This window comes from Sturnira hondurensis, unplaced genomic scaffold (assembly GCF_014824575.4).
Source record: "Sturnira hondurensis isolate 20B ecotype Veracruz unplaced genomic scaffold, ASM1482457v3 Scaffold0020184, whole genome shotgun sequence".
NCBI classification, from domain to species: domain Eukaryota; kingdom Metazoa; phylum Chordata; class Mammalia; order Chiroptera; family Phyllostomidae; genus Sturnira; species Sturnira hondurensis.
In genome coordinates this window covers 1156588-1180491 of record NW_028092815.1, presented here as the reverse complement: position 1 = coordinate 1180491, position 23904 = coordinate 1156588, and the positions used below count along the sequence as shown (strand labels likewise).

The 23904-nt window shown below is 47.2% G+C and overlaps 1 protein-coding gene and 1 non-coding gene across 2 annotated transcripts in view; both read left to right on the top strand.

Moving 5' to 3' along the window:
* UBASH3B (ubiquitin associated and SH3 domain containing B) overlaps window positions 1-23904 on the top strand; it is a 139708-nt gene that overhangs the window by 23950 nt on the left and 91854 nt on the right. The gene's annotated exons all lie outside the window — the stretch shown is intronic.
* LOC118975244 (U6 spliceosomal RNA) lies at window positions 8405-8511 on the top strand. Its single transcript, XR_005064030.1, has one exon. It is a non-coding gene; the product is annotated as a U6 spliceosomal RNA (small nuclear RNA).

The following is a 23904-nucleotide window of genomic DNA, read 5'->3' as shown; positions in this document are numbered from 1 at the left end:
TTTCAGAGCACAGCCTGCACACCCCAGTTTCAAAGGCTGGAGAACCAATTCCTTAATCCGTCAGAACAGAGTATCTATTTCTGAGGCATGGTTTAGGGAAAAGAAAATTCCCAGCAGGATTCAGAAGGTATGGGCTCTTGTCCCAGCTTTGCACTTAATTTGCTGGGTGATCCTGAGCAATCCGTTTGTCCCATTCCAGATATCATGTTTTCCATCCCTGCCAAGAACCTAGCACTGGGATTGGTCAGTGGGCACGTAGCAATGGAAAGATGCCCTCTGCTGGAGCAATGTCAGTGTCATTGCCACGTGACTCGGGCTGTGAAGAGGGGTGACAGGTACCAAGGGGCCTCACTAAAGGGCCACTCTGTGCAGCCTTAAGGAACCTAGGAAAGCTCCCTTCAAAGGAGGTGTCATGTGAGCTGGGGCACAAGGGACAAGAAGTTGGACAGTTGCACATGTTGAGGGCGGAGCAGTGCATTGAGGAGGGGATGTCACAGGCACCTGAAGGAGGAAACCCAGTCCAGCAGGAAGTGGAGGGTCATGTGTGTGCACAGGATGTGTGTCTCCCGGTGCATGTGGTGGGCAGTGAAGCTGGAGAGTCTAGCAAGAATCAGCATATCAAAGCATCTGAAGGCTCTGGACGGGCACTGGACGGCGTTGACCAAGTTCATAGCATCACAAGATTTGTCAGACAGCCCTGACCTTGCCTGTCAAGTGTGTTCCCTAGATACGCAGCTTTGGCACCACCCAGGAGCTTGCTAGAAATGCAGAATCTCAGCTCCACCCCGGCCTACTAAATTAGAGCCTGCGTTTTAGTACGATCCCTGGGTGATCAGTGTGTACATTGAAGTTGGAGACATCCTGAGCTACAGTATGGGATAGCAAACTGTGAAAAACCAGAAAGTAAATATTTTAGGTTTCGAGGGCCACATGGTCTCTGTAGCAACTGCTGAACTTCACGTCGCCATGCAAAAGCAGACAGACAATATACAAACAATGAGGTGGTTGTGTGCCAATAAAAGTTTATTTGTGGACACTGAAATTTGATTGTCATGTAATTTTCACCTGTCACGAAACAGTATTCTTTTTTAAAGTTTTTAAAAAACTATTTAAAAATATACAAGCCATTTTTAGCTCACAAGGTGTAAACAAGTAAGCTGCAGGTGGACTTGGCCATGGGCTATCATTTGCTGACCTCTGAGCCATAGGATTTTGACCTTCAGCTTCAGATAATAGCTCCTGACCCTTATGCTTCATTGTGAAAATTAGGTAAGTTGGGAATGACATCCAGAGCAACCCCTTGTTCGTCAGAGGAGGAAACAGAGGCCCAGAATGGGAAAACCAGTTGCTCCAAGTGACACAGCAGTTACACAGCCTGCCACTTGCCAGGAGACGCCTGTCCCTCCGCCGCGTGTACCTGATTTGCAGGGGGAACTATAGTGCTACCTTCTTCCACAGCTGAAACAGAATACGGAGTGTGTAAAAGGCAGATTAACTCGTTCTTTTTCATGAATGTAAATGGTTAGTTAAGAACTTCTTAATGTCAAAGTGCTGTGAGCAGGCTGTTCTGGGAAAATGTGCAGAGGAAGACCCAAGGCTTTTCACCACCTGAAATAAGATGTCAAATCTCCTTTTTCACTTTTAGCAAAATAAAGGGGAGATTAGATGCTACTCCATAAAAAATGAAGTTTGGCTAGCAACTCTTTCATTTGTACCTGGGTGCTTTTATTTAAACCTTCCTCATTTGTAGTTATTAGTGAGTTATTCATTATAACCTTTATTTAAAAGCATAGTAGAATGAATCATGTGTTCCACTTGTTTTCATATCCCAAACTGGAGGAAGCCTAAGAGAGTCTTATGACAAAATCCAAGATGTTGTAGATTGAAAAAAATAATTCATCAGGAAATTCTGTTTGGTTGGTAACACATATCCCCATCCATGGCCGTTCATCTCCGCTCCAGCCCAACTCCTCAGTCCGACAGGCAGTTGCTCATGGTGAAAGGGAGTTTCTGCCTTTGTGGGCTGCGTGCCTTTTCTTGGACTCAGATGATGATGGCACTCGGAATATAGGTTCTGGGTAAGCCGAATCCAATACTCTACTCTGAAATTGCACTCCAAGGAGGTGCTCAGGACCATGGATAAGCACATCTCTGAATAAAGCTTGGGCTGAGGACGTGGGAGTCTGGTCGTCCACTGTCCGGGTGTATTGTTGACTGCCCCTGTCCTTCTGCTGTGGCACTGGGGTAGCGTGCTACTCGCTGAGGTAATAGGTGCAGGTTCACATGCATCCTCTTATACACACGCGTGCACACACTTGCATGCATGCAGATGTGCACGTCCCTCTTGCAAGATTGGTTCCGGCAGAGTTGGGTAAAATGTGCTTCTGCTTGGAGGCTGGCAGAAGCCTGTGAGGTTACTGAGTGTGCAGAGGAGGGTGAAACACAAAGAGACAGTCATCTGCTGCCACCACACAGCAGTGGCTGGGTCAGGGTGTGCTGGGTGTGTGCTGAGCGCGGCAGCAGCTAGACTGATTCGTCACTGCCATCTGGGGTGGCCCAGCTGTCAGAACAAGATCGGCCCATCTCCTCTCCCTCTTCCCTCCGCCGTCAGAAAAGCAACTGTTTGTGAATCAGCTGCCCATATAAGAGCCATAAGGGCGGCTCAAAGGGTTAGTGGGGAGAACAGCAGAGTGCAAATTCTCCTCCTGAGTAGTCGTAGCCTGCTGACTCACTTTGAGGGCTCGAACAAATAGCTTTTTCTTAAATAATTAAACATAACAGCTTTCATTTATTTATGTGCATGGCAAAGCAAAGCCACCATTCAGAGCCAAGTCTCTGACCCCTGCACCAGGCTGCCGCTTGCTTTCCTTTCCATATGAGGCTCAGCTTATCTTCCCTACAGCTCTTTGATGTGGCTGGTAGTATATGCTCATCTTAGAGATGAGAACATTGAGGCACTGAGAAGATCACTTCCAGTCGTTGGGCAAGGAGTGAATCCAACCCTTCTGACTTAAAAATCCCATGTTCCTTGTGGTCTGCCCTTCCTGAGCTTTTGTTTTTCCTTTCATTGGCTCCCAGCAGCTCTGACCAGGAGCTTCTCTGAGGGGGACTCAGTCAGGCCTCGGGGCCTGGCGCTCTTTCTAGCAGGTCTGGAGGAGCAGCCCCACTCCGGGCGGCCTGCGGCCCGCCGCACCCTGCGACGGAGGCCAGTACCAAGCATCGCACCAATGGAGCCTGGGTGACTTGCTCTGTTAAGTCGCCAGAGTCACCTTGCAGTGGAAGGAAATTTAATGAACTACTGATTTTTAAAATATCAACAAACATTTTCAAACTTAGTGTAAAGGTAGTAGGAATGGCATAATGAAACAATGTATCAAGCAATTCCTGCCTTGTCTTATTTCATCTATGCCGTGTACTTCCCTAAATACTTCAATTTATTTAGATTATAATCCTAGGCATATCATTTTATCTATAAGTACTTCTGTACGTATCTCTAAAATATTATAACTCTTATTAAAATATAACCATAGATCTATTATCACATGTGAAAAATAAATAATTATGTAACATCAATATCTATTTGTTGGTAACATATTCTCAGTTGTCTTATAATTTTTTTAAACAATTTTTTTGTGTGTGAACCAGGATTCAAATAAGGTTCATACATGAATTGATGGGTGTGTCTCAGTGTGGCTACCTTCCCTTCCCATGCTTCTCATATTTTTTGTTTGTAATTTTTTTGTTGGTGGTACTAGGTCATATGTCTACATTTTCCCATAGCCTTGGTCATGATCATGGCAGCCCAGGATGTCACAGAACATCATTTTCTGGCAGTTCTTATAAATTAATAGTTAGAACAAGAGGAAGCTCTTGGTAAAGCACAAGTCCTCATAAGAGAAAGGAGAAAGTCACTGAAGGATAAGCTAAGGTAGGGTATTTGTCTTGCCAAACCAGCTTGCACAGTGTGTCCTGGAGTCTGTGTTCACATTCAACCCATCTATTAAATTGGCTATAGATACAACATTGACCAGTGAAAAGTGATCTTATGAATAAGCATTTATTGAGTAGCTGATACTAGGCGCTAGGGATTCAAAGTCAGAGGAAGCCTCGTCCTGGCCTGGGCATGTCTGTCCTCTCCAAGGGACAGGCCAGTTAGACAAGGGTGCATTGCGAGAGCACTGTGTGGCGTGAGCTGCAGGGAAGGGGGATTTGTGTCACCAGGTAACTTGAGGTTTCCAGAGGGGGTGATGTGTTATGAAGGATGCAGTATGAACAGTGGTTTTCTTAAGGTGAACATATCAAGATTCTATTGCCACACAATAAACAAAATATGAAGCTTGAAGCTGGATGACTTGGCCCTTTCTCTTTTTATTTTTTCCCAGTTCAGAGTGCCTGCATGTCTTTACAGGCAGTGTTCTCTTAGACCTGCAGTTTCCTCTGCCTGCTCTCCCACTAGAGTGAGATTCCTGATAGCAAGGACCTTGACTGTGTCCTTTGTTACCCTGACCCTGTGTAACCCCTACTGTTCTCACCTGGGGCTGTTCTTCTCAGAACATTTCTTAATGTGAGTGCTTCAGTTTGTACATAGAAATAGGCTTCTTAAAATGTGGAGAGTTCTAGCCAGATACATTCTGTGATGATGATGCCCCTCTTGTTGGTATACTTCATGACAGTTTACAAGACATTTCTCTTCTGGTTGTCTTACTTGATCTTCACGGTAGCCCTGTTGAGGTGATGGCAGAACAGATACTATTACCATGATTAATGGACGAGGAAGCCAAGTGAGTGGCACGAGGTCCCATGGGCCAGGGAGGAGCAAAGTGGGCGCTGAGTGAAACCCAGCCTGGCCCAGCCCCTGAGCCAGCGCTCTCTTGGGCACAACAGTCTACAGGACTGTCAGGACCACCTCCTTTCTCTGCTCATGAAAAATAAAGACCAACGAGGAGCATGTTTCATCCCAGGCCGCTCAGAGAGCCTCATGCAGATGTTGACCCAAGCTTTAGCCTTTAGTGGTGCGTGGTTCTTTAGGAAACGCAGTGTGAGGGTGCTTTGGTGCCCAGCAGGAAGTCTGCCTGATAAGGCTGGTGTGGACCCAGAGGAGCAGACTTGTCCTCCATCAAGCTGAGTTGTGTCAAGACAGAGACAGGAGTCCGTGAAGGAAGCATGTATAAGAACACTAGTAACACATAACCTAGTGTGCAAACAACAAGCGTGTGTTTGGCGTCGGGAGGGGTGGGGCCCTGCTTGACTCCCAGGCTCTGAGTAGCAGCAGCCTTTCTCCTAGTGGCACGCAGGGGGGCCCTGAACAGCACAGAGTCATACTTATATGGAAGATTGAAAAGGTGCTGGGATGATCCAAAAGGTTAATAAACCAGTTATGAAAGTGTTTGGGTGCTGGATCTGTGCAGGGTGAGGAGGCTCTTGCCTATGATGTGCTGGGAGAGAGCACAGCCTGGGAGGAAAGGCCCCCTGACTAGAGGGTGGAATACAGGGAGTTGAGTTGAGACCAGAATGTACGGTGTACCCCCCAACCCCCCATCCTGTTGTGAGTGCTGTCCTGGGTGGGCCCAGGCACTGATTCCTTCCTTCAAATTCCCTTCTTCGCCTCACGTGCCAGCTGACCGCAGACAAATCAACCAGTCTCTCTGAGTGCATCCTATGTTTTCCTAAGTAAAATGAAAGATTTCGTGTCTTCCTAGGCCTCCAGTGAGGTGAGGTACAGTAAGTATGGAAAAATCAAAAGTTCATCCTGAGCCACATAAAGGGTAGACGGCTCTGTTGCCATCACTGCAGCAGCTGTAGGAGCGTCTGAGGCAGGAGGTGAGGTCTGGGCACGTTTGGGTGTGCAGCGGTGACAGTCCGTCGTCTGTTCGGGATCCCGCCCGAATCTCCTTTGGCGGTAATGGCTGACTGCGTGGCTGGGCATCAACTCAAGCCTTCCCATTGGGGTGGTGCCTCACGGCACTGGGGATCACATGGGAGCTTTTCTTGCGGCTCTCTGGCAAGGGGAAGACTTAAGAACTTGACTGTGGAGGACGGGTGTGTGCTCTGCTGGGGAAAGGGCGTGCGAGGAGAGGCCTGGAGGAAGACATTAAGCATCAGCTGCTGTCCCCTACTCTGCCATGTGTCCTACATGCTGTCTTTACTCCTTTCAATAGCCCCTTTAGACCCATTTTCAGAGGAGAAAGTTAAGAAGTTTTCCCGGTCACTCAGTTAGTAAATGGAATCAAGTCTAACCCCCATCTGCCTGAAAGCCCCTGTTCTTCCCGCCACACTGAGAGTCTTGCCACCCCTTCACATCCATCTTCCCAGTGCTCCCAGGCCTCTGGGTGCGAGAATTATACATGTCGTGCAGCCAACTCCGTATTGTCCCTTTTCCCTATCCTGAAAGGAACACCTCATTTAAATAACTACTACTACTACTAATAATGACAATGCTAATTGTGACTGAACAGAGAAGAGTGTGTATGACTCTAGTTTTGCCTTACTGGATGGCCCATTTTGGGCTCTCTGCCTGACTTCCTTAGGGCATAGTGATCTGGGCCAATGGGTCCGGCCAGAAATGCCACCTCAGACAGAGGACTGTCATCGCCCTGAGAGTCCGTGGGCTCCTCACTCACGCACTGCGTGCTGCAGCAGGAAGCGGAGCAGTTGAGGGCCCTGCTGTGCTGACTGGGGAGGTGTTCCTGGTACAGAAACTGAATGGTTTCAGTGCCTCCTGCAGGATCCGGACTCCAAAACGAGTGGGGATGGGCTCTTGGTTATTTCTGATGGGCCTTTAAATAGCCCTACAATTTAAAAAGTAACATATGCTCATTGTGTTAATTTTGCATGATATAGAAAAAATACAAAGAAGAAAAAGCAAATATCATATTACACATATTATATATAAAATAAAGTTGGGATTATTACTTAGCAATTGGTTGTGCACTTTTTTCTACATCATAATTACCCTACCCTGATTTCTCATGCATTTCTAACATGCGGTTAGATGATAGGACATGTAATTAACTCCCTATTTCTGGGAATCTGGGTCATTTTGTTGTGATGAACATTCTCATAGATAGTTTCTGTGTTCTGAATAGCAGACTGAGATTAAAACCTGAGATTTATCTTTTGTAAAATGGAGGCAACAATCCCATTTCAAAGCACCATCTGGATTATATAGAGTAATATCTATAAAATACTTAGCACAGTGCCTTGCACGTAGTTAGTGCTTTATAAACAGGAACTATTATTAGCTTACTTTATGTCTGATTATCCTCAAGGTTTTTGAGGGCTGCATGGTTTTTCATTAGTCTGTCTGAAGGTCAGTGGAACAAGAAGCCACTGTGAGCTGTCAGCTCAGCCATAGTTGAAGCTTGTCAGGTGAGGTGCCCACAGGTGCGCCCTGGCAGTCAGACTGCTGCTGGCTGGAGCGTCCTGACCAAGGTCTGGGCTCCTTGGCTACCAACATACTCCGTAGCCTGGCAGCTGTCGAAGTTTAACTGCTTGCCTGGGAGAGCCAGTGAGAGCCATGGAAGCCATCCCTCACTTAGAACCTTGTCCTTGCCCCTTATTTCCCATCTTTGTGCCCTTGCTGTAAGGAATGGTGGCTGAGGGTGGTGTGCTGGGCTCAGGGGTGGTCACCACGGTTCCCAGAGGAGGATTTGCTTTGGGATGTGATGACCTGAGAGTGACTCACACCTGTCATCTTGTTCTGTATTACGTGCCACCTAATACCCTAGTATCAGTGGTCATTTGGCTTGTGAAAAGCTGAAGCCCAGAGGGTTTAAATGATTCGTTCATGGTCAGAAAACAAATACCGTACGTGGTGAAGCCAAAACCAAACTCCAGGTCTTCTGGGTCCACCCTCACCGTAATTTTCTCCCCAGACCATGCTTACTTTCAGTAAATGAAAAGGAACCCAGGATTAGAGGTCATGGTTAACTGGCACAAAGTGTGTCTGCCTCTCTTACCTGAGAGGTTCATCACTGGAAACCGAGACCATGTGGCTCTGGGTCCTGCCCTCTCCCTGTGGGGGACCTTCCTTGCAGCTACTTCTGTTAACATCATCAAGAAGCAGGAAGACTCTTCTTTCTTTTTTCCCTTCCTAAATTTCATACAAATACTTCAAGCTGGCTTTTGTAGGACAAAATCACTGCTTTCCGCACAGAAACATCTGTAGCCAAGCAGCGTTTCTCTCACTTCCTTGGGTGTGAAGTAGAGGAAACCGGCCTTCGACACCTCAGCCCCTTCCACCCAGGCCCGGGAGTGGGGACAGGGCTGCCAGGCCTTCCTTCCTTCAGAGCAGAGCGCAGCTGCGAGGACTGTGCTGAGGCTCTGCCTTCCCCGGGTGCTCCTGGGCTGGGCCTAGCTCCGTGCTCAGCTGAAAGTTTTAAATCTTTCCTTAACAAGTGTTACTGTGCTCACTTCGGCAGCACATATACTAAAATTGGAACGGTACAGAGAAGGTTGGCATGGCCCCTGCGCAAGGATGACATGCAAATTTATGAAGCATTCCAGATTTTTAAAGGGGCAAAAATTGGGAAAACTGTAATAAGCATAAGCAATAAAATATACTTAAAAATAACAAAATCTTCCTTTTTTTTAAAAAAAAGTGTTATTGAGCTTTCAAAGACGCTGGTTCATCTGTTACTGCAATATCCAGCTATCACTTGCAGGAAAATTGTAAAATGTCAAATTGTGGGTTATTGTGCAAGTAGAAAGGCTGCCTTTTTTTGCCTCTTGCTGGGTGGGTGCGGACAGGGAGATTCTGCCAAGTCCCACGGAACCAGCTGGAGGCCATGGCAGGCATTCTGGGGCAAGGCCTGGGCTGGGGCAGGGTCAGCTTGGGGGCCCAGCTGCGCTTGTGAGGGCCAGGCCCAAGGCGCCGAGGCAGGCCGCATGGCTGTGGCTTGTGCTCCTGAAGGAGGGCAGAGGTCAGACAGGGTAAGGTCACAGAGTGCTAGGGCAGCCTGGTAGTTAAGAATATTGAAGTTCTTTGGCCTGGGCCCATTTCTTGGCTCTGTCATTGTCAGCTCACCTTAGATGAATGACTTACCGCCCTCAGCCCAGGTTTCTTCACCTGAGTTGGTGTCAACAGAAGCACCTATTTCCCAAGTTTGGGAGATCATTAAATGAGACAATGCTTATAAACTGCCAGGCAGATAGTCAGTACTCTATAAATGTCAACAATGAGTTTAACATTTGTATGTTTTTACTGACTGTGAGTTCAGGTGCTTTTGGAATTGATAAGAGGAAAGGGGTAAAAAATATTTTCCCACTAGACATTTATTTTCTTCCTTCAGAAAATGTGTAGTGATGACTCACTCACTGGCAGGCACTCTGTGGGCCATGGGAGCACAAAAGTGAGAAGCTCATGGTGTACCAAGTCCCAACGGCATACAACAAAGCACTGTACGGATATGGGCAACACCCAGCTGGAAAACGGATGCAATGGGATGTCGTGGAGACAGTCGGCTTGGGGAGCAGGTGCTGAAAGGCTTCTCAGAACAGAAACGTGGAAGGGAGTTTGCATGTTGTCGAAGGCACTCCAGGCAGGGAGATGGGCTGCACAAGGACTCAGAGAAGGGGAAGAAGGGCAGCGTTTGTCTGGTACAGTCACAGCATATGGAGACACAGCAAGAGACCAGAGATAGTAGACACATTTCCTCCCTGCAAGGAGTTTAGAGACTGATAGGGACAGAGGGACAAGCGAGCTGGTGATTGTCCAGGGCCTTGTGGCGTGGGCATCCTGAAAGTGATTGCTATTCTCAACCCGAGTGGTAAAGAAAGCCATAGAGAGAACACAGCACAACCTATGACTTGCAGATCTGAGAGTTAACCAGTTGGAGGAAAGTGTGGGGAGAAAGAAAATCATCCCACAGAATATGCAGAATGGAGAAGGGCTTGGAGGTTTATGAGTGGGCATGGGTCATGTGAGAAAAACAAGCCTGTAAGTATGACTGGAATAAAGAACGATGAGGCAAAACGAAAGACGTGATGAGGCTAAAATGTTCACACATCCATTCACTCAAAAAATATGCCTTGAGCACCCGCAGCATTCCTGTGCAGGGTTCTAGGCCCAATCACGAGTGGGCTGGGGGCACAGGTGGTATTGGTATACCCTGGGGACAGATTTGGGTGAGATGCAGACATGACATTAAGAAAACAGGGCTCCCATGGTGAACAATTATTTAGTTTTCAATTCTGATTATAAGGGAGAGAGTCTCAGGTTGGCTAATCGATGTCTAATACCTCTCTGATACTTGTTCATCTGTCTTTTTAACAGACAGTTATAGGCCTTAGGCTCAGAGCACTGACAGGCAAGAGTATATAACTAGAATTTAATAAGATTGTTTTGCTTCCTGTTTTTTTTTAAATTATTGGATATTTTCTGTTCATGGCAAATGGTACTAGTTTTTCATTTATAGGACTCATAAACTTTTTTTAAATGTATTTGAGTCAAAGTAAATGAGTTATTTTAAAGAAAATATGTGAGTATGGCAGAATACAGATGCAGATATGGGAAAGAGAAGGGGTGGATAAGGAAGTAGCTGAGACCCAGGAGGTGCAGTCACTGCTGCTGGGAAGCCGTGGTTTTCTCGAAGGAGGAAGGAGCAGCAGAAGACTCATATTTGACTGGGGTGCCTTGGGGCCAAAGTTAACTGTACCATATTGGTTTTGAGGTCCTAGCTCCTAGCATAGAGCTAGACAATTAGCAGGTGCTTAATTTAGGGTGTCCCGGGACATGTTGTTCACAGCTGATCTGCTTTGACATCCAAACCTTGCATTTATTTTTCTGTTCCATTTACTGGGGTCATTACTCAAAAAAAAAAAAAAAAATGGATGCCTGGAAGGAGCTGGAAGCTCTGGCATGGTCCAACAGGAGCCTGCGGGTGGACTGGAGTTCCCACACTAGGGTCAGGCTGAATAGCCACATACACCTGGTTCCCTGCCGACATGATGAGTCTTCCCCACTTGGTGCTGTGATGACACTTCACCCTTCCTGGGACCAGCTCCTTGGATCCTACAATAGTCACCCCATTGTTCTCAAGTGAGATGACAATCAGAGGTGGCAGAGGTGGGTGAGTGTCTGATACTGCCGCCATTTCAGTAGCTCTAAGAGACGTTGTGTTCTTGCTTCTTTACATTTTTTCCACTATCATAAGCATTGATGCGCAGCATGTTTTATATAGTACAGTCCCTTTAGCACCTGGATGTGCTGCTTGGACCTGCTCCCTGGAGGTCCAGTGATGCTTGGGAAAGGCGGGGAAAGATGGCTTTGCAGCCCCTCCACATCTGTCCACAGGCCCTGGTGTCCATTGGAAGGGCGTTAAATGAAGCCCTCCCACTCGCTGTGCAGAGCTACCCATAGTGTTGAGCTGCTGGGAAGTCACTGAATAGCCAAGGTGAGCCTGTGGTCCCTGGCCTGGTAACCAGTTCTTAATTCCTCAGTTCTAAGCAAGATAGGATTTTAACCTTAATGATGATTTCTACAAGGCAGTATGCCACTAAACATGTATTTTTAAAAGATAGCTACAGGGCTGACTGAGCCACTTGTGCTTGCCATGCTGCTACCCCACCATCCTCGGTCTGCATCCCGCATCAGGGCTGTATCAGAGCAGCCCTGCAGGAGCCTGCCAGGCCTGGCTTCCCTCTGTGCAGAGCACACAGAAAGCAGTCCAAGTCCCGGGAGGTGGGTCTGTTGACAGACTGGCTCTTTATCTTGTTTTCACATCAATTGCAACTCATGGGGCTGTTAGAACAAGCGTGGGTGGGGGTTCCTCCTGCCCTGCCCTGTGCTGCCTGTTAAAATAAGAGGGTGGTTTATCACATTGTTTTTCACTGAAGATCAGGCCAGCAGCTGGGACTCCAGGGGGTCCCTGCATGGATTTGTCCATTGCAAAGAAGAGCCAGCCAATCTCTTTTCGGGGCTCCATCACTACCAACATAACACACGTCTGATTTTGGAGATTAGGGTTTGGGGACATTTGAAATTTTGTTTGACTGCTAAGGAATATTAGGTAGGTCTCAAAACATCTAAAAAACACATTTTCAAACTCAAATAATTGAACAACTTTTTCCTATCAATTTCCAGGAATTATAGCATGCAATTGACCACTAACATTCCAATTGTACTTTTCAGTCCATGAAGCACTTTTACATGTATGATTATTCCCAGATTACAGATGAGAAAGCCAAAACTCAGAAATATTAAGAAAATTTTGACCAAAGTCGTGTGTTTTGTGACTACGGTGACTGGAAGCTGGAAACCAAAGCCAGGTCTCCTGCTGCCTCCCAGTTCTGAGGTTTTTTCCCCTGAAATATCCTGCTTTGTGTGTATTTCTGTCCTTTTGTCCAGGCTCAATTGTCCATTTACTGCTTCAGCATATAGCATCTCTGTGCCTTGATTGAAGTTTAGGGGGTGTAATAGAGACATGTAAGATAATTGGAGACTGACTCATTGCATTGTACTATAGATTCACAAGTTTACAGCAATTTGAAGATGTTTTAAGGAGTTGCTATGCTGACAGATTCATGAGCCTGTCACATGCAAGAGGGTATATGTATTTATTTACATACCTCCTCCCTGAATCCTCCACCCACTTCTGGAGACTATTTGGAAATACAAAGGGACTTGCCCGAGGTTGTGTAACCAGTAAGTGGTAGAGCCTGAGTTTAAATCTGGGTTTGTCTCAGTGCAAAGCCAGCCCCGTCCAGTTCCTATGTCGTGTTGGAGGAAAAACCAGAGCAGCAGAATGGCTGCTGTGGGCTCAGCACAGGCAGCACAGGGTCTCACCCGCACTGTCCTGGTCTCCTTCCCAGCACACCTTCGGGCCTCATCTCTCAGGGTTGGGGTTCCCCTATATCTCATCCGATGGAAGTTGTTGACACTGCATGTGACCTCCTTTTTCCTTACTGTGTATGCCCTGTAATCATGAGAAATTCTTTCTTGCAATTGACATCAGCCACTAATCCACTGCCAGTTGCTCTCTACCTTTCAGAATCCCCCATGCCTATCATCTAGGTCAGGGGTGTCCAACCTTTTGGCATCTCTGTGCCACACTGGAAGAAGAGTTGTCTTGGGCCACACAGTAAATACATTGTAACACGTAATCACAAAAAATCTCATAATGTTTTAAGTAAATTTACGATTTTGTGTTGGTCTATATTCACAGCCATCCTGGGCTGCAAGCGGCCTTCAAGTATACTTATCCATACCTCGCAACAAGGTAGGAGGGAATGGCCTTTGAGGCTATAGAAAAGTAAGGCTTCCATAAAGCTAATATACAGAGAGAAGGCGATGCGTCACGCAGTGGAAACAGCACCCACGCAAGTGTTAGGTGGGCACCAGCTTCAAGGTACTACAACCCAGGCCCAGAGGCACCCTGGGTACTGTGTGCAGAGGCTTCCCAAGCTGCTGCAAAGGCTAGAACCCAGAGCTGGCCTGCCCGCCCCCAGCCTTCCTGCACTCCTCCACCCTCTACTGGCCTTACACCTTGCATCCCCAGCCCTTTGGAAATCTTTCTGCTTCAGTGCTGCCATTGGTGGTCATTTAACCTGAAGTCATGAGTATAAATGTGTAGTGTGTGCAAACCACAGACTGGGACTGATTTAAATGTCTTGGTCCCCAACAGGACCTCAGGGGCAGGAGAGGTGGAGTGGGTGTCATGGAAGGGAACGATATATCTTAGGTGTCTGGTCTAGGGAAGCTGTTTCCCTTAGCTCTCACAGTAACAACACTGAGGGTTGTTAGTCTGAGGGGTTCACAGTGGGGAGGTCGTTTGCTCAAGGTGTCCCAGCTAGCAAGTTGCAGAACCAAGACCACAATCCAGCCTTCTCTCCAGAGCACATATGTTTTACACTTTGCTCTGCATTGTACATCATAGCCAAGCTCCTGCCTTCCACATCTTACAGGGTGTGATGTGACCCCTGATCTCAGAGAATGCACAGCTGGAAAAAGCAGGCATGTGGGGCCACAGAACTGGGTTTGAATCATGGCTCAGCAGTTTCCTGTGTGTTTTTGGTATTCCTTCAGTCTCTCTGTGCTATTGCCTATTCTGTACATAATAGTGTCTACCCTCCAGAATTATTGTAAGAAACACAGCAGAGGACAGATTTTAAATGTTTTGTGTTCTGATTCTGGCCAAGATGGAGGTATAGGTAGAAATCCTTTGCTTCCTTGCACAACCAAAAGAAGGATAACAACCAATCTAAAATCAATGAGCAACCAGAAGTGTCAGAAAATCAAACTGCACGGAACTCCAACAATGAAGGAATTAAGGAAACATTCAACCAGACTGGTAGGAAGGAGACAGGCAGCGGGCAGGTAGAGAAGACCCATGGCAAGGTGGCAGACTGTGCAGGTGGGGCTTGCTGAACAGGAACCTGAGGCTCAGCTGACTGTGGACTACAGTGGGGGTTGCCATGGTGGGAGAAACTCCCAGTCTCATACAAGAGTTCAAGTTCATTGGAAAGTAGGGCTAGAGCCAAGCAAGTGAGCTGCATTGTTTCCTCTCTGAACCCACCCACAGACAACGCCACAGTGCAGCAAAGAGGGTTGCCCTGCCCTGATGAATACCTAAGGCCCCGCCCCCTTACAACTTACCAGGTGCACCAAGACAAAGGAATATGGCCCAAATGAAAGAATAAAATTCCAGAAAGAGAGCTAAGTGATGAGGATACAGCTAACCTGTCTGATGGAGAGTTCAAAACTCTGGTAATCAAGATGCTCACAGAACTGATTGAACTTGGTTGCAAAATGAAAGAGCAAATGAAGGATACCCAAAGAGAAATAAAGCAAAATATTCAGGGAACCAACAATGACAGGAAGGAAACTGGGACTCAAATAAACAATTTGGAACAAAAGGAAGAAATAAATATCCAACCAGAATAGAATGAAAAAACAAGAATTAAAAAAAATGAAGAGAGGCATAGGCACCTCTGGGACAACCTGAAATATTCCAATATCTGAATCATAGGGGCGCCAGAAGGAGAACAACAACAGCAAGAAAATGAAAACTTACTTGAACAGATAATGAAGGAGAACTTCCCCAATCTGGTGAAGGAAATAGACTTCCAGGAAGTCCAGGCAGCTCGGAGAGTCCCAAAGAAGTTGGACCCCAAGGGGGACACACCAAGGCACATCATAATTACATGACCAAGATTAAAGATAAGGAGAGAATTTTAAAAGCAGCAAGAGGAAAGGAGAGGGATACCTACAAAGGCATGCCCATTAGACTCTCAGCTGATTTCTGAAAAGAAACCTTGCAGGCAAGAAGGGGCTGTAAAGAAGTATTTGAAGTCATGAAAGACAAGGACCTACATCCAAGATGACTCTATCCAGCAAAGCTATCATTTAGAATGGAAGGACAGATTAAGTGCTTTCCAGATAAGGTCAAGTTAAATGAGTTCATTATCACCAAGCCCTTCTAATATGAAGTGGTAAAGGGATTTATCTAAGAAATTGAAGATCAAAACCTGAGCAGTAAAATGACAACAAACTCACAACTATCAACAACTGAACCTAAAAAAAAACAAAACAAAATCTAAGCAAACAACTAGAACAGGAACAGAATCAGAGAAATGGAGATCACATGGGGGGTTATAAGTGGGGAAGGGAAGGGGACGAATGTGGGGGAAGGTACAGGGGATAAGAAGCATAATTGGTAGGCATAAAATAGATGGGGAGAGGTTAAGAATAGTATAGGAAACAGAACTCAAAGAACTTGTGTGTGTAACCCATGGATATGAACTGAGGGTGGGGAATGCTGGAGGCTTGGTAGGTATAGAGTGGAGGGGGGATAAAGGGGGAAAAATTGGGAAAACTGTATTAGCATAATCAATGAAATATAATGTTTAAAATGTTTTGTGTTCTGTTAAGCTCTACACAAGTGGTATTTCATTTTGAAAATTGATCAAAGCATTGACAGTGGTACCCACAGGCCAGTGGTGGACCTGGCCATTAGCCAATCAGGAGCTTTACTCACCTGACTCACTTGGTGGGCAGGTGTGTGGTGTGAGATCAGGGGTGGGTGTTTGTGGGGGTCCAGGGGTGTGTGTCTGGGAGGCCATGAGACTCTGTGGCAGCCATCACCCACCTGGGACCAGCCCTGGCATGTGAGTGAGGAAGAATCAGTGCCTGGAGGTTACAGACTTGGGTTGAAATCTGATTGTTCAAGCCTTTAAACGTGAGTGCACTTCCACTAGTGTTGAGTGGATGGTTTCACGTCAGGAGCACTATCTCCTTCTTCGGTTCCATCTCTGACCAGAGTTACACAGATGCTTAGTACTTTAAAAAAAAAAATTCTCCAAGTTTAGGACTTTTTTTTGTTAAGCTTCATAGTTTAGTGGGTAAGCTTAACCTTTATTTTTAATATTTTCATTTTATTTTTTTAGTTAAAATTTTCTGTGCTCATGTTATTCACTCTCGTAGCTTCTGGTCACTACTTCTAACCATGGGGCTGGCAGCATGGGAGGCACTGGAGAAGCGTAGCACCACGGGCACCGGAACACGGCCCCTGTGGCCGTGAGCAGTGGGGATGAGCCCTGGAGACGTAGGGCTCTGCTCCCTGTTGGTATTTGCTAAGAGTTCCAGAAAAAGCCACTCTGCTGCACATTTAACCAGAAACATCATGTTTTATCATAAAAAGGCATATTCGTGCTATGGGTGACATTTTCTGTTTTATATTAAAAATTCCCGGTCCCCACAATCCTGTACTGATATTCATGGTCGGGAGATCCTGCTCCATCTGCTTTGAATTTCTTGGCTTCTTTGTCTGAGGGCAATAACAATCTAGTTGTGTCTTGGGAGGGTCTAAGGATTTACCAATTGATTTTTGGATCACAAAGAAAAAGACAGTAAGAAATGTTCTAATAGTTTTTTTTTAATTGGGCACTGGTACTTTAAAGTCCCCAGAGTAATGAACACAAGTGCAAAAAGTTAAATATTCCAGACGAAAAGGCAGTGGGAAAAACCACATAGCATGGAAATAATAAAATAAAGTCTTATTAATGAGAGTGAGGCACTTGCAGTGACAAGTCACACTGGTCACTGGTGGCATGGGAGCCTTTCCCAACTGCCTTTTGGGTGGTACTCAGTTTTCTGACATCTGGGCTTTTCCCTGGGGGCTTGTTCTTCCAACACTCATCCCAGGGCCCTGAGCTCCATGGAGGCACACAGAGTATTACTCGGCATTGCAGGGTGAACCCCCTGCACCCCCACAATGCCCACTCGCCGGCCCATGCTTCTCATGAGTAACTGAGGGTGTTCAGAGAAGGAGGGGTGGAGGGCTCAGAATAAGACCAGTTCTTTCCTCTGACATTTCACTGGAGATGTCTCTGTCTCCAGCTCGAAACCTGTCCTGACAGCTTTTGCCCGTAGCACTCCATGCCCCGCCTCTGAACTCCTAGGGCACTTGTTGGTCTCTTCCCTTAGGAGCCCTTGTGCCACCATAGAATTCTTTTCCAAGCTTCAACCATGATGCCCAGTGGAGGTGCCAGGCTCTGAGAGTGGAGGCTCTGCCTCCCTCAGTCCTAACATGGGGCTCGTGGAAACTAAAGTGTACCCTCAACAGAGAGAAATGATCAGCAAGTACCCGGTGAGGAAAAGTGACATTAGTTCCCTAAAAATGGAATTATTTGCTTTAATGGTGAGTCAGGTCCAATATAGTTATGTGCGATGGCACATTTCCCCCAAAATATTGCTGACAACAACGTGGGGAGAGATGTGAGTCTAAAATAAAGATCTGTTGGGAGCCCTTGAAGGAGGGCAGAGAGCATCATCACATGAAACATAGGACTGTGTCCCTAAGAGGTGTGAAGGTTCCTTGCTTTCATTATTGAAGGTCAGATTGCAGACTTCAGAGCACCCCAAATTACAAGAGATGCTAAAAACCAGAAATGTGCTTGAGGGTTTGGGGGAACAGATAAAGTATTAAGCAGGAAGAAGAACCATCAGATTTTAATTCAGAAAAAAATCTATAGTGCACTTAGTCGTCTTGGGACTACATTTAGGTGATTAAGAAGGAGAGAAGTTGCTGTGAAGCTTCCTACCAATCCTGATTTTGTGTGTATTCATCATTCATCTGCTCATTTGTTAACTCCCCCATTAAACACTCCTTGAGGAGGGGTGCTGTGTGTGGCTCATTTTTGGAACGTCCTCTTCCCCTGTCCCCTGAGCTTGGCCCACAGGTGTTTACTGCATGGTGGTTGACTGGGTTGGTTACAGTCATACCACATACTTCTTTGGAATTACTTTTTCTTTTTACTTTTCAAAATAATCTGTAATCAAATGATGATTATCCCCTTAGAAAATATGAGAAAATCCTCCTGATAACCATCATAGACTAGCTGTTGAAACATGGGCAGTCTATTGATTTCAAAAAGAAATTTGTATTGTGTCTGCATTGACAATAAGGGTGGCCATCAGAGACTCCGGGGTTCTTGGTATAAATATAAAGTATTGTTTTGTTGTACTTCTAACACCGTTATTTTGTGAGGTCAAGCTGACTTCTCCCCAGGACACAGAATCTGACTGTCTGAGCAGTCCTAAGAGAAGGAAGACTTGGAGACCTGGTTCTGGCTTAGAGTGAGGGAAGAGCACATTTTTCTGGAGTAGAAGGAAGACCAGCAATGACATGTGCCCTGGGAGGTGCACTCTTGGGACCTGGCATCCTTGCAATGTGCCCTACCTGCTTCAGAGTTGCTGTACCTCCCAATCATATTGGACAAGAGGACCTCTTGGCTTAGGGACCACTGTCCCTTACAGGCCAACAGTCATCTCAAGAATGACTCACTGCAGCTTGCAAACCAGTCTGACGTTACAGGGCCCATAGAGACCAAAGCCAAGTTTTACCAGTAGGAGCAAGTGCTTCGCACGCTGTGTGCAAAATCATAGAAACCGGAGCTGGCTGGTGTTTTACCTGGGAGCTGAGCCCTCAACTTGGGGGATCCAGAACCTGTCAGTGGCATGTTCTAATTTAGCCAGATGCGGAGTGTTTGAGTCACAACAGCCCAGGGTCTTCATCTGAGAAAGTGGCTAGAAGTTCATAGTTTCCAGTTTTGAAATCACCTGCTGTTCTTTATCTTGGTTGCAGATTGTCTTATAAAAGGTCAGACAGGCCAGCGGGTATGAGAATAGTTTCCAGCCAGGGGGGCTGACTGCAGGGGACTGAAGAAGCTTCAGCTGCCACAGATAATAACAGAATGGTCCTGTTCTAAGGCTGCTGGGATGTAAAAAGGGCCTTTATCCTAGAGAGAATATGGGCAGGTGTCTCAAAACAATTGCTTGTATTATTATTTTTAGACAGAGAACTTTATTCTGGGGCGTATTTATTTGGTTTGCAGGCTTGGTGCTTAATCCGCTGAGCCCCACCAGCCAGGGCGTATTCTGGGGTTTCTTTAAGAGACTGTACTTTCTAGAGGTGGCAGAGGGTAGAAATGACCAACTCTCATGTTTTCTTTAGTTTGGGTTAGAAGAAAGGGAAAAAAAGTCACCCAGATGAAAGGCATATGGTTAAAGAAGAATTTGGGTTTGGGCTCCAAATGTACTTATTTCCACAGTGGGAGGGAGCAGGTGTTAACCCAGCCAAAATGAGAGGTTTGGCCGTATCCCAAGCCCCTTGGCCCAGCAAGAGAGAAACTGCCCCCATAGACACAGGCTGTCCTCCTAGCCACCAGCCTGACTTGTCAGCTCTAAGGGAAAGTGGCTCTGAGATCCCATCTCCTTCAACTTAAAATCCTTTCCACTGCAGACAGTCAGCCCCAGAGCCCAGCACCCATGGACTGAAGGCCAGTGGCCTGCCTTCCTCTTACACACCATGGAAATGTCTCCTGGAAACCAGAGAAACAAGGCCTGTCTTCCATTCCTTATGAAGACAGATTGTCTCCCAAGTGGCTACCACCTTCCAGGTGCCTGTGTGGCCCATGGGCTTCTTCACCAATGACCTTGATCTCACCTACCTCATGTGGTTAGCTCACAGGGAGGCTCAATGACTAGGTGAGTGGATCAAGAAAACATCTACAAAAAGATCCTTTGCGGGCCTCCCATCCTCGCTGCTTAACTCTGTCACAGGACTGAGGCCTCTTCCTTCCGCCTGACCCAACCCTCAGAGGCAGAGGCCTGCCTCTGGGCTGGAAGCAGTTGACTAACTGAAACCCCAGGTGTGACTTCAGTTTCCACCAGTCCCAGCAGGTGCTGGGGCACACCTTTCTCCTGACTGGGTCTGGACCTCAGCTGCCTACCACCCTAACAGCTGTTCCCAAGGAGTCAGAATGTTCACCATGAACACAGAAGAGAAAGATATTCCCTCCCTCTTTGCTAAAGCGCTGGTTCTTAACACCACCCCCAGATTCAGGTCTAGCGATCAGCACTTCAGAAAGTATGGGTTCTTTGGAAGATTCCATCTAGCCCCTTCCGAATGGAGTTGAAAAAATAGACTTGAGAATACCCTCTTCAGCCACAACCTTCCGGCGGCTTCTGTAATCCAAGCACTCAAAGGCATTCGAAGGCCCTGTTTGCACATCTGTCTGGCTGTGGAAAATGCCTGCCATAAAGGTTTGAAGAAGTGGCTTTACTGCCAACAATTTGTGTTGTTAAGCTTAGTGTACATTTTCCTCTGGTACCCTGGATACAAGACCCCCTTAGGGAATTACCGATCCTCATGACTGAGTGTGTTAGAGCGGTGGCTAGTTTGGGGATGGTCTTCAGAATAATGAGTTTAAGGCTTGTTGTTCTTCTGGTGTTGGAAGTTCCACAAGAGTGGAAGTGTTTTGGAACTCTTTGAACAGATGGTTGTAGACATCCTTGGCCAGGAGTACTAAGAATTCGCATACACAGGGTGGGGCAAAAGTAGGTTTACAGTTGTGAGTACATGAAACAGTTTGTTCTTGTGTTATTACTTATTACTTACTGCATTACTTTCTACGCAAACCACTGAGAACCTCCTCTTACCCAGCCCTGTATGTATGGAAACTAACAGCTTACAATGCGGTTCATGTGCTGACAAGAGGCTGCACTATCAGATGCAGAGCCCCCGCTGCCTGCTGTTCCATGTGCGCCCAGCAGAAGGTGGCACCCATCCAGGTACTGGACAGCGCCTCACCCTGTCTGAACCCAGCAGTGTTGACGGGCCATGTTCTTCGGTCTCGACTGGGTCCCACCCAAATCCTTCCAAAGTAAAAGGATCCATGTGGGATGTTTCCAGATGCTCTTCCTCAAGAAGCAGTGCCCTTTATTCTGAAATTGTACCTGCCTTACTGTTTTGGTATCGAAACATCCTTTCTTTCATGAACTAATGGTGACATTGATAGTGGGGATTTTATATGAAGGTTCTTACTTGAGAAAGTGAAAAGTTAACAATTTCATGCCATAGGCAGAACATTGTTCTTGACTCTTGGTTTAGGAAGTAAGGTCACCAGTGAAGTGCTGTGGTCGGGAAGCATGGGAGCCCTGTTGTTGTGGGCTGGAAGCATGGTTCGTGGAAGGAAGTGTCTGCGCACTCCTGGCTCCAGGCCTCCACGGGTGGCCCATGCACCCAGAGGGAGCCCTGTCTGTCCTCTTTACAGCCTCTAGTAAAGGAGGATATCAGCCACGTGGTTCTAGGCCCCAAATCTCTGAGCAGATGTTCCTTTAGGGAGAGGGAGCCCAGCCTTAGTCTAAGCCCAGGAACTCTCCATCTTTTCAGTGCCTTAGTGTTTAAGAAAGAGAGAGGTGACTGAATCCCACTCAGAAATCCATCTCCTTCCTTTTCCTCCGCACATTCTCCAGGTAGGTGACCTGCCCAAGTCATCAATGGTTGGATAGCGGTCCCCAGCCTTAGGCAGGCTCCCAGGACCAGGCAGGGAGAGCCGGACTCAGGCCAGGGTGCATACTTGCTGAGCAGGTGTGAGGGGAGGCAGAGCAGGTGAGCACTGGTGACTCTCCATGCCTGGCAAGGACACATACCTGGGAAACAAATGCATGTCTGTGTTTATGCTGAACACACTCCCCAGGTCTGTCAGCCTGGTCTTGGTTCCTTACCACCCTGGGATGCGCGTCTGGCCCAGCGCACGTGGGGAAGGGACTGAGGCATCCTGACAGAACTGGTCCTCTGTGCTTACATTTGGGCAGACCCCCTTTTTCTGGACCTTCCTTCTCACAGTGGGGCCTTCTTCTTGCCCCTGAGGTCTGCACACAGCCCTCACAAGCGTCCTTGAGGGTGAGGAAGCAAAGACTCTCAAGGCTGTAAAGCACTCCAGGGCTGATCTCCTCCATTCACTACCACCACCCAAGTTCGCTGGATCACACTGCCCACCAGGAGGAAGAGCAGGCCCTGGCACCCGGACCACTGAGCAGGAGGAAGCCGTAGCTTCCCGGGGTGGGAGCCAGGTTGGAAGTTGTTAGAACAGCTTTGCTTTTTTTCTGCATTGCTGTTCATCATCAAGTAATTCAAGTAATTCAGGCCATTTGGGAGGAAAAAAATACTCTCAAAATGAGGGAATGATTTGCAGCATCTGTTAGTTCCTCTTGAATTGAGTCTGTTCTTCTCAGATACCAGAAGTGAGTGCCAAAGTCAGCAGCAGAACTCAGCTGTGTGTGCTGCGAAGGTGCTGGAAGGTGAACTGTGTGCTCTGCAGGGACACAGATTGCCCAGAAACCAGATGGCCTCATTGTTCTCGGCTTTCTTTCGAAGGCTGTGGCTGCTCTGAAGCTTCAGGGTGAGGAGGTGGGAGGTCAACAGACTTTCCTGAGGAGCTGCCTGGGTGGGTGCACTCTCAGGGTGGGCCTTGAAGCTTCTCTGGAGGTGGAGTGTCCCACCACGGGGCTTTCTTGGGTTCCTAAACGGACCTAGAGGCTCTCAGGCTCTTTCCAGACTGCCCCCAGTGATGATGGCCCCCAGCCAGAGTCAGGGGCTCTGATCCTGTGCATTCTCCAGCCCTGCTGAGCACCAAGAGGGCACCAAGGGAGGCTGTTGGAGTCCCCCCCAACCCCCACCCCAAGAAGGTGCTGTGACCAGAAGACAGTTCTGGGAGGCAAGGGGAGGGGACAATGGGGTTCATAGGTCTCTTTCTACCAGCGGTGTTAAAAAAACAAGACAAAACAATAACTGTCTGAAACATATAAAGCTCCAGTGGCCAGAAGTGCAGCCTTCTAAAAGCAGTTGTTTCCAGGAGAGATGGGGGTTTTCTCCCGGTGAATAAGCAGTGGTGACCCAGGGACCTGTGGTTGGCCAGCTGTCCAGCTCCATCTCAGAAATGCTGGTGGCTGACCCTTCACCATCAGAATCTGCAGGCAGACCAGGCCTCTTTTGCTCTTCTGCCATAAGCCTGGCTGTGGCAGCTGGGTGTTCGTGGTCCGCATTTCTGGCGGGATGGTGGAGTCTCCTAACAGGGATGGGAGCTTTCCTGGGGCAGCACAGTGGGTGGTGAGAGCAGCACCACGTGGTGAAGGGAGGCCTGGGTTTGGGGAGTAAACAGTCTTGTGCCACACTGACACTGTGGCAGTGGGTGAGTGCGCATGAAAACACAGTCTCACCCACAGAGGATGGCATGAGGTGATGTTAAAGGTCTGGGGGACTGGAACCCCTTGGAGAGGAGTGTCCTGTAGAGATGGAAGGAAGATCACCAGCTGGCCTCTGGGGAGTGTGCTATTGGTCCAGTGAGTTGAACTTGTTAGCATATGTAAATAAACCGTAGATAATCTTGCATTTTTCTGAGAGCCATGACCAAATTCTTGGTGAGTTTTTCAGAGAATCGTATTTTATTTGGGGGACTGTAGACCTTATTTACCCCCAAATGGGGCTACATGTGGGAATCATCTGGGGAGTTTAAAAGAAAAAAGATATTGAGAGTATTCTCATGAAGACTCTGATCTTAAGGTCTTGGTGGACCTGGGCCCGGAACCATTGTTTTTACTGAGCTGTACCAGAAACCCGGGTC